Raw genomic sequence first — 12,096 nt, 5'->3', positions numbered from 1 at the left:
ATTATATCTTCAAATTCACTATTAATTTCTTCTACAATATCTAATCTGTTATCAATTCCATCAGCATATTTTCCATTTCAGATATTGTAAATTTTATCTCTAAATTTCAATATGGATACTTTAAAAGTCTTATGTGTCACTATATAGCATCTCCAATTTTTCTCTAGCTTTTCGACCATATAGAATATATTTATAATACTGACTAATATAGTCTAATAATGTAATAGTACTGTTTGAATATATTTATCTACTAATTCTAATATCTGCATCAATTTTGGGCCTGTTAAGATTGATTGGATTTTCTCCTCAAATGGGCCACATTTTCCTGCTTCTTTGGTTGCCTACTAATTTCAGAGATTTTGTATTTTACCTTATGAGGTGCTGAGTATTTTTTATTCCTATAAATATTCTTGACATTTGCTCTGGAATGCAGGTAGGTTATTTAGAAACAGTTTGATCATTTCAGATCTTGTTTTTAAGCTTTGTAGGCTTGGGAATAACACTTAATCTTGGATTAATTTTACCTAACAACAAATACAAATTCCTTCTCAATAGTCTACCTGATGTCCCATGGTATATAAAGTTTATTCATTATGACTTGTTGGAATAGGAACTATTCCGATATTGTGTGAGCTCTGAAAATTGTTGCCAGTATTTTTTATGGGTGGTTCTTCCCCTGGCATTGGATAATTTCCTCACATATGTGAACTGACCAGCACTCAGGTGAAGACTGAAGGACACTGTGCAGATCATGCTAGCTCTCTGTCTCTGAAGTGCTCTCTTCCACAATATTCTTCCATGCAAACTCTAGCCACTTTGACTGCTACAGACTACCATCTTCATCTCTTCAGCTCAAGGAGCTCATCAGGCTCCTGGATTCTTCCTCTCTATGTCACTTTTACTCACTCTCTGTATGTTTGTGATAGCTTAGGTAATTTGTTTCTTTTAAAGGATCTGTTAATTTCTTTTGGATTTTTTGGCATAATGTTTTTCATAATAATCTCCTATCAGACTTTTTACATCTTTGGCTCTTCAGTGATAATGCCTCTTTCTCTCCCTGTTTGGTGACTGTTCTTCTCTCCCTCTTTATTGGTCATAAATAAATAGATAAATAACTTGAGTCTGCTATTGGCTTCAACATTATTTCTGTTTTCAATTTCATATCTATTCTTACCTTCATGTTTCCTTTTTCTATTTACCTTGCTTATTCTTTCTAGTATTGTGCTGTAGAACCTTAGGTAATTTATGGTAGACAATTATTTTCTTTTTGTAATATAAACATTTAATGGTATAAATTGCCCTCTAAGCCCTGCTTTAACTATATACCACACATTTAAATAAATTGTGTTTTCATTAAGTTCATTGTGCTTTCTAATTTCCCTAGTACTTTTTCTAGACCCATGAATGATTTAGCAGTGTTTGTTTAACTTTCCAATATTTAGGGTTTTACTTGATATGTTATTGTTATGAATTTCTAATTAAAATCCTTTGTGGTCAAATAACAGAATTTGAACAATTGCATTCCATTTTTTTTAAAATTCAGTTTTATTGAAATATATACACATAGCATACAATCATCCATGGTATACAATCAACTGTTCACAGTATGATCTTATGGTTATGCGTTCATCACCACAATCTATTTCTGAACATCTTCCTTACATCAGAAAGAATCAGTCTAAGAAAAAAAAATAAAAGTGAAAAAGAACACCCAAACCATCTTCCCATCCCACCCTATTTGTCATTTAGTTTTTATCCCCATTTTTCTACTCATCCATCCATACACTAGATAAAGGGGGTGTGATCCACAAGATTTTCACGATCACACTGTCACCCCTTGTAATCTACATTATTATATAATCATCTTCAGGAGTCCAGACTGCTGGGTTGGAGTTTGGTAGTTTCAGGTATTTACTTCTAGCTATTCCAATACATTAAAACCTAAGAGGTGTTATCTATATAGTGCATAAGAATGTCCACCAGAGTGACCTCTCGACTCCATTTGAAATCTCTCAGTCACTGAAACTATTTCGTCTCATTTTGCATCCCCCTTTTGGTCAAGAAGATACTCTCAGGCCCATGATGCCAGGTCCAGATTCATCCCTGGGAGTCATATCTTGCATTGCCAGGGAGATTTACACCCCTGGGAGACGGGTCCCATGTAGGGGGGAGGGAGGTGAGCTCACCTGTCGAGGTGGCTCAGTTAGAGAGAGGGCCACATCTGAGCAACAAAGAGGTACTCAGGGAGAGACCCTTAGGCATAATTATATGCAAGTTTAGCCTCTCCTGTGCAGTAATGAGCTTCATAAGGGCAAGTCCCATGATCGAGGGCTCAGCACATCAAACTGCCGGTCCCAATGTTTATGACAACATCAACACTAGTCCAGGTGAGGAAGTCCAACACTTCTGCACCTTTCCCCAGCTCCTCAGGGCTGGGGGGTGGGGAGGCTGTAAATATATCTTTTATTATCTGCCCAAATTACTTTGAGATGTGTCACTATTTCACTCTAGCCTATACTAACCTACCATATCTCACTTCCTATTCAAAGTTCCATGTAATTGTGCTGTTTGAACAACCCGACTGTAGAGTTGTACTGTTTAGAAAATACAGATCCTGCACCAAATAGACATCTCTTCCCTTGGTCTCATATGGAAGTTGAAGTTTTAAAACACAGCCAGTTTCGACCAATACCCTTTGGCCTGGTTTGCCTTGGTCTTAACCGGACCTGCTTCATTCATATCACTAATTGAAGTCTGGGCTCTTTTTCAGCATTTTTTTTTTTTTTTTAACAGTGGCTGTATGCACTAATACTGACATTCATATCTGCTGAGCTCTAGCTCTGAGTTTCAGGTGTCTCAGAGATACGCATTGTTCCAGAGACCAATCAGGTTATGCACTAAGGGATTAGCATCTCAAAGTTTAGAGATAGGCATTACAATTCAGGGATAGAGTTAACTGCTTTAAGAGCTTACAGTCTAGGGACTATTACAATAATCAAGTCCACGTTAGGCTATGTTCTAAGATTCAATTCTGAGTTTACACATTGTAGTTAGTCCACATTGGTGAGGCATTAAAGTGTTTGCCTTTATTTCTGGTGTACTTCACTCAAATACTGTGTACATGATCCACTCACCTCATTGTGTGTCTCACAGCTTCACTCCTTCTTGTAGTTGCTCAATGTTCCACTGTATGCATACACCACAGTACACCATTCCGTTCTTCAGTCAATGTACCCTTAGGTCATCTCCACCCTTTGCAAATCATGATTACTGCCTCCATGAACACCAGTTTGCAAATGTCCATTCATGCCTCTGCTCTCAGATCTTCAAATGACATACCCCATAATGAGGTTGCAGGACCTTATGGTCCCCACATACTTAATTTTTTGTGGAACAACCACACTGACCTTCAGAAAGGCTACACCATTCTACCTGCTCATCAATAGTAGATAGGTGCATCCCTCTCACCATGTTTTCTCCAACACTTTTACTCCTATATATATATTTTCCTACAATTTTATAGAGTTATATTCACATACCATGCATTTATCCACAGTGTACAATCAGTTGTTCATGGTATCATCATAAAGTTTTACATTTATCACCACAATCAACACTTGAACATATTGATTACTACAAGAAAAATTGTTTTTTTTTAGCAATAATAAAAAAATGATAAAAAGAAAAATAACATTTCATACAATACAATATAGTAGTAAGGACAGCAAATAACACCACTACCATGAATCCCATATTCCTTCCCTATATCCCTCTCTCGTATACACTTAGCATTGGCATATTGCCTTTGTTGCAATTAATGGAGGTATATTACAATGTTATTGTTGACCATAGACTCGAGTTTGCTTTGATTATGTTTTTTCCTGAATACCATCCCTTTTTCAACTCTCTACATTCATTTGCTTTCCAATTGCATTCCATTTAAATTTATTGCATTCCATTTAAATTTATTGAAATCTGTTTACAGCCCAACATATGATCTTTCTTGATGAACCTACTAGGTGTAGATGGAAAGAATGCATATTTTGCCATTGTTGGGCATAGTATTGTATAAATATCAATTAGATCATGGTGGATAATAGTGTTTTCAGATCCTTTATATCTTTACTAACTTTGACTCCAATTATTTTACCTTTGCTGAAAGAAGGGTATTACAGTCTCTTAGCTTTATTGTAGAATTTTCTACTCATGACTTTAATTTAATCAAATTATGCATTATGTATTTTGAGGTTTTGTTGTTAGTTGTATACACATTTGCTATTGCTTTATTTTCCTGATGAATTAAATCTTTTACCACTAAGTAATTTCACTTTTATTTTTGACAATTCAATTTTATCTCGAGTGTTTTATGCTTATTCTTTGCATGGCTTACTTTTTTTTTTTTTTAATCTCTTTCCTAACCTAACAGTGTCTTTACATTTCAGTTGCATCTCCTATAAGCAGAATAAAAATCATCTTTCTTTCCTTCTTTTTTTAACCCAGTATGGCATCTGCCCTTAATTGGATTATTTATTCCATTAACATTTAATAGGTGATTATTAACATTTAGGTCTACCATATTTTTATTTGATTTCACTTTTTTCCCTTTATTTCTTTCCCCTCTTTTCCCATTTTCATGCCTTCCTTTGGATTATTTAAATATTTTTTAGAGTTATATTTCAATTTATGTATTGATTTTTTAGCTGTGCCTCTTTGTTCTAATTTGTAGTTGTTATTCTAAGGATTATATTATATATCTTTAAACTTTTATCATCTACTTAGGTTTAGTATAAACTAATTCCAATGAGAAGTCCATAGTATTTCATATATTGTCCTCTATATGTAATGTGTTCTTTTTTTGTAGTTGCTGGATTATGACAAAGAAAAGTAGTAGATACATTTCATACTTTGTGACACACTCCTTTGGTCTACATATGAGTTTAGATGTAGATATAGTGAATAGCTTTCCTATGTACATGTCACAGTCCTACCTCAAGTGATCATGGCCTCTCTCTGCTTTTTCTTTATTTTTCTGCCCCAGGGCTTTCTCTGAAGGTATGTCACTCCAGTATTGCACTTTGTAGGTGACAAGGTGTCTAAGCCCAGAGAATATTCATCATTGGGATAAATGCTTTAATCTCAGGTCTTACAAGGAAAAATTCCTAGGGGCATTTTAGTTCCTCCAAAGTTTCCCAGCAGGAATGAGCCCCAAGTTCATCCAATGGTGATTAGCTCAATAATGCACTGTTATTTACTTTTCTTCCTTCTCTGTCTCATTTTGCCTGCTTGCTTACACCCGAGTTTTTAAATCATTTTCCAAATAATCTACCTGCAAGTAAATGCTTGTCTCAGGATCTACTTTTAGGTTAATTCAAGTCATTAGATGGGGGCTTTATCTTGTTCTCCTATTGAAACAACTCTTTAATATGAAAACAAAAGTTTTTTCCAGAAGTCCCTCTGCTTATGTGTCATTGATCAGTCTTGCGTCACATCACCTATAGAGTATGTAGTCTATTGTGTCTGGCTTTTTTTTACTTAGAATAATGTTTTTGAGATTCATCCATATTGAAGCACTTATGAACAGTTCATTCCTTTATATTGCTTTTATATTGGTGAATAGCATCCCATAATAAAGATACACCATTATTTGTTTATCAACTATCTAGCTGATGGACATTTGAAGTGTTTCCAATTTTGGCTATTTTGAGTAAAATATACTATTGAATACTGATGTGCATATCTTTTTATGGATATATGTTTTCATTTCTTTTGGGTAAAAAAACTAAGAGTGGAATTGCTGGGTTAAATTATATATGCATGTTTAACTTTTTAAGAAACTTAATTGTCTGTTCCTCATACTGATCAATATCTTGGGTTTATTGCCCTTCTGTACAAAAACTAAGATTTCTTTTGGTGAGGAAGAAATGGGTGTTACTGTTTAGTTAATCAAAATTATGTGACACAGGGTATTTCACCAGATGCTCATGTGATCTAAGCAATGAGCCTTGAACCATTCTGGAGAACTATTATGACTCTTAGACAGTACTGGATATAATATATATTTCTTTGCCAGACTTTTCATTTTTCAATATTGCTGATTACCAGGGGTTCCATTTTAAAAATGCCTTATAACAAATAAACCCAACTGAAATTTATTATGGTTTATGATAGTAAGATTTTGGGAATATGTTCCCCGATCATTCTGAGTGTTTGTGTGTATGCATGTGGGGTAAATGAGTGGTTTCAAATCAGGTTAATGTCAATTTTTATTTGTTTCAGAAGGTAGTATTTTCTGAGGTTCTGAAAGTATGCGATTTTTTCAAATTTCTACACTCTTTTGTATGATATACTGATGATTTGCAACTCACTGGGTAGAAAGACCACTATATGTTTGTTTCTATGATTGGGAGGCATTCTTTGTAATCAACTCTACATATTCTAGTGTGCATTAATGCTATAACCCTTCTTAGTTTTTTTGAGCTGACCCTAGGAAAAAAGGAAATAAATCTGTCTTCAGAAAAGTGAAGTTAAGTGAGTGAAGTTTCTCTTCATTCTATATTTATTTTATTCCTTGTATATGTTTTTTTTCTTTGTCTCATGAAAACCTTTACTGGAGAAATTCTCTATGGAGCTTATCAATACTTATAGCTTAAATTATCATTCTGCCAAGGGGAATTTGCTTTTAACAGAGGTTAAAGGAATGAAGCAGAAGTAGTAGAATTTTAGCACTTTACAAGTTGGTTGGAGAAGAGCTCTTTGGGGGAAAAGAAATGCAAAAAAGAGAAAGGAGGTGATACGTTTAGAATCATGCCATTCAGGAAATTCCCTTTGTCTAACTAAGCCCATTTAAAAAGACCCCTAAACAAACCTTACCATGAATCTATTCTCCCATTAAAAAATTAAAAACTGATATTTGTAAAATTAAAATCAGTGCATAGATATCAGTTATTTTTGTTTTTCTATGGTCTTGAGTCATCATCATTTGATCATAATATCTAGCTCAACATTTGCATCTAATACAATGTGGTAAGCTCTCTCTGGATTCAGGATAACAGTAAACTGGCCATATACTAAAAAGAGTAAGAGTATGAAGATAAGAATGCAAAATAGAGTTCAAATAATGAGGCACTGATTCAGTTTAATTTAATTATACATGCTTTCACTCAATTAATGTCAACTGATTATTATCTATTGAAAATATTTTGAATATATTGATATTGAAGCTTCTGACATTGAGAGGTAAGGTGAAAAACAATACTAGAAACCACTCCATTATATTCTGGTTACCAGACAACTGGGGAACTGACAATTTGTTAATGTATGAATTCAAAATGCCAGAATGTGGGAATTTATAAGGATCCTGGAATATATATTATCCAGGGAAAAACAACTTTTCTGAGTACCAAATAGAGAAAAAAATAAGAATTTATTTGCAATTTTAAGGTTTGATATTTCATTCTTATTTCCCTTTAAAGAATGATAATGTCAATCTGGGATTCATGAAATTTATTCCAAAATAGATCGTAAGTAGACCTCAATAAACAAGATGTAAAGCATTTTTCTAATGACATTGACAAGTAAAATATTTATATTGTTATGTATAAAGTGGTGACCAAAGAATGAGAAATGTTACCAAATAATGCATTTTTCCATTTTCTGTATTAGTTTACATCATTGTACAATATTATGCTGATGGCAGGGAAAGCACCATTGTGGAATTTCAAGGAAAAATTCATCTGAGTTACATATGGGTTATTTGTTCTTTACTTATACTGTTCTTTCTATGAAAAAGTTTTGACCTCCTCAAATCCACAGAGAATTTCAAACAAGAAGTTATTACTTGCTTGTGGTGGAAGCTTCAAAGTTAAATAATATCATATTGAATCTACCATGACGCATCTAAAAAAAGACAATGATCTTCCCTGATGCTCAATAACAGTTAAAGTGCAAGTGATCTACGCTGCTCAGATCTGAGTTTTAGCAGTTTTTGGCAGTGGTTCAGTGCCAACCAAAAGTCTATGTGTGATAATGGAAATGGCCCAAAGAACAATGCTGCTGTCAATGATTTAAGTCTTTATAGAGATATTGTCCATACCATTGACATTAGCCTCATGTTAAATTTTGTATGTCAAATCTCTTTGTGTAAAGATTTTTTTAAAATAGTAAGTATTTTTAATTGTAGAATATGACATATTTACATAGAAGTGATTACTTTCCAAAAGCAATTTAACAAGTACTTAGAAAGCAAATTTCAAAGAATGTTATGGGTTACAGTTACGTAGTTTCAGTTATTTCCTTATTGTGAAATGTAACATACATGCAAAAAGGTGATAACTTTCAAAATGTGATTTAACAAGTAGTTATATAGGAAATTTCCAAGAATCTAACTGGTTACAGTACCATAGCTTCTGTTATTTCCTTATTGTGAAATATTAGATGCATACAAAAAGTTGATAACTTTCAAATTACAATTTAACAAGTAGCTATAGAGCAAATTTCCAAAATGTTATGGGTTGTAGTTACACCATTTCAGTTCTTTCCTTCTAGCTATTCTAATACATTAGCAACTAAGAAAAATAAAATGATAGATCCAGTATTCATAATCATTTGTTAAATTCCATCTTGTCTGTTGCTACCCTTTCCTCTAGTATAATCACCTTCCTGATCTTTAGGGATGTCTAGGAAGTGACCACCCTAACTGTTCATGTTGAAAAGTCATGTTGACATTATGGGAAAAGGGGATGCAACTGGTTGATGTTCTTGAAGAGACTGTTGCCTCTAGGTTTGGGGACTTAGCTGGAATAGGCCCTTTCTGGACAATTTAAGTTTCTGAAGAATAAACTTAGTGGGTGAAACTTTAATTGTCTCAGATAAGAACTCAGGTATTCTTTAGCATTTTGGGGATTACTGTTTACTTGGGCTTATCGTACTGTGGCCATTTGGAATATCTAGCTGAAGCTTGCATAGGAGTAACCTCCAGGACAGCCTCTTAACTATATTTGAACTCTCTTAGCTATTGAAACCTTATTTTGTTGCCTTTCTTTTCCCATTTTGGTCAAAAAGGCATTCTCAAGCCCTTGATCCCAGGGTCAGGCCTATTTATGGAATCTATGTCCCATATTACCAGGGAGACTCACTAACCTGGGGGGGGGCTGTCTCATGTTGGGGGTAGGGTTATGAATTTATTTGCAGAGTTGGGCTTAGAGAAAGTTCACATTTGAGCAGCAAAAGAGGTGGAGGTGACTCATAGGCATAATTATAAGTGGGGTTAGCCTCACCTTTACGAGGATAAGTTTCAAAAGAGCAAGCCTCAAAATGGAGGGCTTGATTTATAAAGTAAGGGGCTCCTCATTTCACATGGCATATGCTCTGTCCAAAAAAATCAATCGATGTCTCACATTATCATCCTTTAGTTGTACAATTCTCATCACTCACCATTTTAAACAATTCACATGACTCAAAACATCCTATAGCTCTTTTTAGACTTTATTTGTCCCTTGTATTTGTGTGGTACTAGTAACGTGTTCCTTTTAATTAGAGTTACTAGTATTCAATAGGTAGATTTTTCCCGTATACCACTCTGTTGTCAACTCTCTGTACCTGTGTCATAAATTAGAAGTATATCATGCGAGCACCTTCTATATTTGTAGTGTTGATCTGTGGGATACATGCCTTCAAACAATTCCTTTCAATCCTGTTCACCTTCAGTGCAGCTCTGATACTTGTAATACCATTAACAAACAGTCATCACCCCAATCCGTTCCCATACCTTTAAATTCATCCTCACTAATATATATGAACATATTAAGCTATTATTCCCCATTTACTAGCTTCTGTCTATCTCTAGGCCCCCAATATTCTACATTATAAGGCACTGATTTTACATTGCTCAGGGAGTTCATCATAGCGATAACTTACAATATCTCTCCTTTTGTGTCTGATTTACTTCACTCAGCATTGTATCTTCAAGGTTGATGCATGTTGCCATCTGTTTCAGGACCTTGTTCTTTCTTACTGCTGCATAGTTTTCCATCATATGTATATACAACATTTTGTTTATCCACTCATCTGTTCATGGACACTTGGACTGTTTCTATCTCTTGGCAATGTGAACAATACCACTATGAACATCAGTGTGCAAATGTCTGTTCAAGTCACAGCTTTCAGACCTTCTGGGTATATACCAAGAAGTGGAATTGCTGGATTGCAGGGTTATTCAATATTTAGTTTTCTGAGAAACTGCCAAACTGTCTTCCACGGTGTGTCAAGATTTGAACCTTGGTTGAGCAGATATGCACCTATAAAATGTCCTTCTAGAGCAACAATTTTACAATATTATTAAATAGGAATGCAATGGCAGTGAGTACAGTAGATTTTGGAAGGAAAAAGAAAAGATCTTGTCCCTTTCACTTAATTGGAATTCTATCAGATTATCTTGTTAAATAAAAGATAGCAGGAAAGTAAAAGCATGCTAATAGCAGAATTATGTTAAACAGTACCCAAATATATTCTAAATGGAAAGGTTTCTCAGCTCAGCTGACCTACATGCTGTCTACATACTTGCTGCCTGTCAAGTTGCCCTAACTAGTTAAAATTTATATGTATCTTTGTTATACTTAGCTAATATTACAATTAACTGCACACAGGATTCCCACAGGTCAGAGAACAATCTCTAAACTGGCATTTCGAGGTAATAGTTTTTAATTAATTGCCTGATATTTCTCAGGCACAATGGTGTAAAAGAAAGAATCAAAAGGCTTGAGCTGTAGTACTCATTCTTGAATTCACTAGCAGTCAACTAGGAAAAATATCTCTTAGTGTCTCATTTCCCTCAGCTGTAATGTATGAATAATTTTAGATTCCTTTCTGAGGATAAAAAGTAACAATAAATGAGAAAATGCTTTTTAAACTGAAAAGTGATGTACAAATGTGAGGTATCATCATCATCATCAACCCACTGGTTCAGGTTTCCCAAGCATTTCATTTCAGCTATGCAGTCTCCTGTGTCTTCATATTGATGATTATCTCTCATGTCTTGTGGGTGCTCTCAGGTTCTTACCTGTCATGAATGGAGTTGGGACAAATTCCACAATGCAATACAGTATGGCTGAAGGAATAACCTTTGTGGTTGCAGTCAACAGGACAGAGACAGAGAATACAAGCAGTTCCCACTTTCCCATCATTCCACAGAGTATGAGATCTATGCCACTTCTATAGAAAATACCTTTCTCCCTGTGAGTCTCCCTTAATATAGGATAAGTTTGAGGATGGGAAGGGATCCACTCAAGGGAAAATAAGCAACTGTTTGACATGGGCAATCTTTATTACTGGGTGCCACGTCTTTACAGGCATGTCTGAGAAAGCCAGCTGCCCAGCACCTGGGGGCCAGGACACAGCTGGGAAACTTGAGGCCCATGGGTTGATACATGCCAGGGGAAGAAGCTGATGACTTGTGGGAAGTTTTGCTAGATTCTCCTTCCAGCTGGGAGTGTAGGAAGTCCCCTAAGGCCCTGCTGGATCACTGTCCAGGCAATGTATGGTGAGCTCTCGCAGTCTTTTCCAGCAGTACTGGTTCTGGAATGATACTGACTCACTAGCCATTATTCTCTGAGAAGAAACCATTTGATTCCCTCCTAACCCCTAAACTCTCTGTAGGAAAGTGTTCTGCAATCTGCCTAACCATCTCAATTCTATCAACTTTATAAGAGCTATTTTGACAAAAGAACCACAGTGCACAGGTTCTGAACACTCAAATTCCTGTTCCTCCACTTAGGAGCTCTGTGACCTTTAGTACATTAGCCTCTCTGTGCTTCAGTTTCCTCCTTTGTAAAGTACAAATAACAAAAATACCCACTTCATAGATTGTTACAAATATTAAATGATGGGGAAGATTTACAGCACTCAGAAAAGCACCTCCTTTGTATAGGTACTCAGTAAAAGTTGCTAATTTTATAGACTTAAACACACTTGATCACTAAGCAATAAAGGTCTTCAAAAGCAACACTCACTGACTTTCCATTTATTGATCGCATGTATTAATCCCCTACACAGCACCAGCCATTTAATCTTCAAATAATCATAAGTATTCTTTGTTTGCAG

This window comes from Choloepus didactylus, chromosome 5 (genome assembly GCF_015220235.1).
Source record: "Choloepus didactylus isolate mChoDid1 chromosome 5, mChoDid1.pri, whole genome shotgun sequence".
Taxonomy (NCBI): Eukaryota; Metazoa; Chordata; class Mammalia; order Pilosa; family Megalonychidae; genus Choloepus; species Choloepus didactylus.
The sequence above is the reverse complement of the archived record's forward strand: the minus strand, read 5'-3'. Positions refer to the sequence as shown.